The sequence below is a fragment of the Macaca mulatta genome, chromosome 1, assembly GCF_049350105.2.
Source record: "Macaca mulatta isolate MMU2019108-1 chromosome 1, T2T-MMU8v2.0, whole genome shotgun sequence".
Taxonomy (NCBI): domain Eukaryota; kingdom Metazoa; phylum Chordata; class Mammalia; order Primates; family Cercopithecidae; genus Macaca; species Macaca mulatta.
Genome location: NC_133406.1, coordinates 185971624 through 185976536, shown reverse-complemented (window position 1 = coordinate 185976536; position 4913 = coordinate 185971624). Strand labels below are relative to the sequence as shown.

At 46.4% G+C, this 4913-nt stretch overlaps 1 protein-coding gene across 10 annotated transcripts in view; it reads left to right on the top strand.

Annotated features, from left to right (window-relative positions):
- The window catches only part of MROH7 (maestro heat like repeat family member 7), a 91582-nt gene that overhangs the window by 20648 nt on the left and 66021 nt on the right, over nucleotides 1–4913 (top strand). The gene's annotated exons all lie outside the window — the stretch shown is intronic.

Below are 4913 nucleotides of genomic sequence, written 5' to 3'. Positions count from 1 at the left end.
ACATTGAACTCTACATGAGCAGCTCAAGGCTCACAGAGCAAGTTTAGGCTCTCAGGTCCTGACAGTGTAGTGGCTGGGAGTTGGGGGGAGGGGAAGGGGAGGGAGTGAAAAGATGCAGGGAGGGAATGCCATAGATCTGGGGAAAGAAGAGGCTTGGAGCCTGGAAACCAAACTTTGTCTTTTTTCCAAGCCTCACCAGCCTGCCCTCACCCAGAGGGAGGAAGGGATGGTGGGGATGAACATTTATTGAGGGCTTTCTGTGGGCCAGGCCCTGCGATCATCACTTTATGTGGGCTATCCCACCTGGAATATTAAGATAGAGGCTTAGAGTGGTGAGGGCATCTGTCCAGGTTCACACAGCTGGTGAGACAGAAGGTTTTGAATTCAGGTCTGCCTGACTCCAAAGCCTTGGATTTTGGCATTATAGCTGGGTATCAGGAAAGTTGCCTTGTTTTCGCTGAATTTGTCCTTTAGGATAGGGACCTAAAAGTGGCAGAGGGAATGGGGAATAAGAAACAGGAAGACACGATTCCACTGAGTGATTCATGTCTTGGGAATCTCTGTGGTATTATAGGGAAAACTGTGGGTTGAAGGAACCTGGATTTGAATCCAGCCTCTACCACTTGCTTGGGACTTAGTAGAAATCAATTTATTTTATTTTTTGAGACAGAGTCTCTCTCTGTCACCCAGACTGTAGTGCAGTGACATGAACACAGCTCACTGCAGCCTCAACCTCCCTGGCTCAAGTGACCCTCCCACCTCAGCCTCCCGAGTAGCTGGGACTACAGGTGCACACACCATGCCTGGCTAATTTTTGTATTTTTTGTAGTGACAGGATTTTGCCACGTTGTTCAGGCTGGCCTTGAATTCCTGAGCTTAAGCAATCCTCTTGCCTCAGCTTCCCAAAATGCTGGGATTACAGGTGTGAGCCATTGTGCCTGGCCAGAAATGATTTTAGATCCCTGCACAGTCTGAATTAACATGCCAGCAAATGAGATAATGATATCTCTCTTGAAGAGTTGTCATTCATTCATTCATTCATTCATTCATTCATTCATTCATCCTTCCCTCACTCCCTGAATGTCTTCTGAACCTTCCCTGTGTGCCATGTGCTATGTGCTGGGAAAATAGGGGTAACAACATAGCCAGACACTCACCAAACTCATTTTCAGAGTAGACGCATATAAGTAAACAGACTGATCCTCTGATACAGAGTGATCACATGAGGAGGGTGCCTCACCCACATATGGGGATTCCAAGAAGACTTCCTGGAGGAAGGGACATCTAATCTAAGCTGGTGTCTAGACTAGACGTTAGCTAGAGGGAGCAATTGAAGTTTAGGTGAGTAGTCTTGGGGAAGTTTATAGGAAGAGGAAAGAGTATTTGCAAAGGTCCCAAGGCAAGAGGGAAGCCAAAACATTGAGGATCCTGGGAGAAGTTGAGAGTGGTTCAAACATGTGGTGCAAGGCCAGGGAAGGGAATGAATGTAGCTGGAGAGATGGAGGGGCTAGGCCTGTGGGCTGAGGACTCTGACAGAAGAAACACAGATATCAGACTTCAGATTAGGGTGTCTTCACTCCTGGCCTGTCCACCAGTCATGCAAAAGTCACTTAGGAGAGGCGGGGTAGGGGAAAGCTTGATGAAAGGGTGATTCCTGGATCCCTTCAGAACTATAAAGCAGAGTCTCTGAGAGTGAGGCTTGGGAATCTATCTTTTTAAAAATATAAGCTACACCCACACCCCACCATTTGGGAACCTACAAGAAGTCGCAGAGGGGTTACAAGAGGGGAATGTCATAGTTAGACTTACATGCATTTTTATTTCATCTGAGAATGTCTTTATTTCCCTTTCATTACTCAAGGATAATTTTGCCTAAAATAGAATGTGTGGTTGAGAGTTTTCTTTCAACTCTTGAAAAATGTGTGCCACCTCCTTTTGGCCTCCATAGTTTCAGATGAGAAATCTGCTGTCATTCATATTGGTCCCCCTATAGGTAAGGCTCTCAGGTTGCTTTTAATGTATATATTTTTAAAGTCTTTATTCTTCAGAAGTTTAATCATGATGTGTTTTGGCATGGGTTCCTTTAGATTTATCCCATTTGAAGTTTCAGCAGTTTTCTGAATCTGTGTATTTATGTTTTTCACTAAATTTGGGGAGTTTTCAGCCATGACTTGCTTGTAATGCTTTTTCAGCACTCTTTCTTTTCTCCTTCTGGAACTCTGATGATATAAACAGTATTTTCTTATTGTTCCTGAGGTTCTGTGCTTTTTTTTTTTTTGTGGGGGAGGTCTATTTTCTCTTTTCCTTTCCTTCCTTCCTTCCTTCCTTCCTTCCTTCCTTCCTTCCTTCCTTCCTTCCCTCCCTCCCTCCCTCTCTCTCTCCCTCTCTCCTTCTTTCTCTCTCTCTCTTTCCTTCTCTCCTTCTCTTTCTTTCTCTTTCTTTCCTTTCTTTTCTTTCTCTTCCCTCCCTTCCTTCCTTCCTTCCTTCCTTCCTTCCTTCCTTCCTCCCCTCCCCTCCCTTCCCTTCCCTTCCTTCCTTCCTTCCTTCCTTCCTTCCTTCCTTCCTTCCTTCCTTCCTCCTTCCTTCCTTCCTTCCTTCCTTCCTTCCTTCCTCCCTCCCTCCCTCCCTCCCTCCCTCCCTCCCTCCCTCCTTCCTTCCTTCCTTCCTTCCTTCCTTCCTTCCTTCCTTCCTTCCTTCTTTCTTGTTTTGCTCTGTCACCAAGTCTGGAGTGCAGTGGCACGATTTTGGCTCACTGCACCCTCTGCCTCCTGGGTTCAAGCGATTCTCCAGCCTCAGCCTCCTGAATAGCTGGGATTACAGGTGCCCCCCACCATGCCTGGATAATTTTTGTATTTTTAGTAGAGACGGGGTTTCACCATGCTGGCCAGGCTAGTCGCAAGCTCCTAACCTCAGGTGATCTGCCTGACTCAGCCTCCCAAAGTGCTGGGATTTCATGCATAAGCCACTGTGCCTGGCCTATTTTTGTTTCTTCTTTTATCTTTTAATGTAAAAACAACAACAACAACAAAATAGAGATGAGGTCCCACTATGTTGCCCAGGCTGGTCTAGAACTCCTGGGCTCAAGTGATCCTTGGCCTCTCAAAGTACTGGGATTACAGGCATCAGCCACCATGTCCAGCCAAATAACTTTTTTTTTTTCTGAAATGGAGTCACATTCTGTCACCCAGGCTGGTGGCTGGAGTATGGTGGTGCAATCTCAGCTCAATGCAACCTTTGCCTCCCAGATTCAAGCAATCCTCATGCCTCAGCCTCCCTAGTAGCTGGGACTACAGGCACCTGTCACCATACCTGGCTAATTTTTAAATTTTTAGTAGAGACGGGGTTTCACCATGTCAGTCAAGCTGGTCTTGAACTCCTGGCTTCAAAAGATCTGCCTGCTTCAGGCTCCCAAAGTGCTGAGATTACAGGCATGAGCCACCATGCCCAGCCAAAGCATTTTTATGATGATTGCTTTGAAATCCTTGTCAAAAATTCCAACATCTGATTCATCTCAGTGTTAATGTTGGTTGGTTGTCTTAAGATGAGATTTTCCTAGTTTTTGGTATGATGAGTGATTTTTACTGCATCTTTGACATCTCAGGTATTACAATAAGATTTTTTTTTTTTCTTTTTTCTGAGACAAAGTCTTGCTCTGTCACCCAAACTGGAGTGCAGTGGTAGTGGTGCAATCTTGGCTCACTGCAACCTCCATCTCCCCGGTTCAAGCGATTCTCCTGCCTCAGCCTCCTGAGTAGCTGGGATTACAGGTATGCACCACCATGTCCAGCTAATTTTTTGTATTTTTAGTAGAGACAGGGTTTCACCATGTTGGCCAGGCTTGTCTTGAACTCCTGACCTCAAGTGGTCTGCCTGCCTTGGCTTCCCAAAGTACTGGGATTACAGGTGTGAGTCACCGTGTTAAGGTTTAGCTTGTAGGTTCTGGCCTACTTTTGTGGACTGTAGCTCCAGTGATTCTTCTTTTCTTTTCTTTTCTTTTCTTTTCTTTTCTTTTCTTTTCTTTTCTTTTCTTTTCTTTTCTTTTCTTTTCTTTTCTTTTCTTTTCTTTTCTCTTCTCTCCTCTCCTCTCCTCTCCTCTCCTCTCCTCTCCTCTCCTCTCCTCTCTTCTCTTCTCTTCTCTTCTCTTTTTTTTGAGACAAGCTCTCTCTCTGTTGCCCAGGCTGGAGTGCAACAGCAAAATCTCTGCTCACTGCAGCTTTGCCTCCCGGGCTCAAGCAATTCTCCTGCCTCAGCTTCCCAAGTAAGCTGGGACTACAGGCACACACCACCGCACCTGGATAATTTTTGTATTTCCTGTAGGGATGGAGTTTTGCTGTGTTGCCCAGGCTGGTCTTGACCTCCTCAGCTCAAATGATCCACCTGCCTCCGCTTCCCAAAGTGCTGGGATACAGGCATGAGTCACCGCATGCAGCCAAAAGTTATTTTAAAGTAGAGAAGTTCTTGGCACTGTTCTGTACTCTGACAGTCCTGGTACAGGCCTGGTCTCCAGTGATATATTTATGAGTCCTCGTTTGCTTCATTTTTCTGGTAGTGCTGGGGCTCCTGTTTATTCCTGCTGGTGCTGTCTGCAGAGGTAGAAGGCACTTCCCTAGGCCACTTGTTATCACTGGAGCGGGTAGGGGAGGCCAGAGCGGGTGGTGGAGGCCAGAAGACGTAGGGTCTGGTAAAATGTCTGATGCTGGGTGGAGGGCCCAGAGATCCAGGGTTCTGCTGACATTGCCGCTGCGGGTTGGATTGGTCTGTCACTGCTCCAGGTATGGAGAAGGGATTGAGGCTCCCTACTGGGAGACCCTCTCTGTTGGGATTCTTCTTTCCTGGTCTTTTGGCTGGAGAGAGCAGGTTTTTCTTCTACTTTTGAGTATGTGTTTATGCTGTCGGTAGATCTGTGTGGCAGG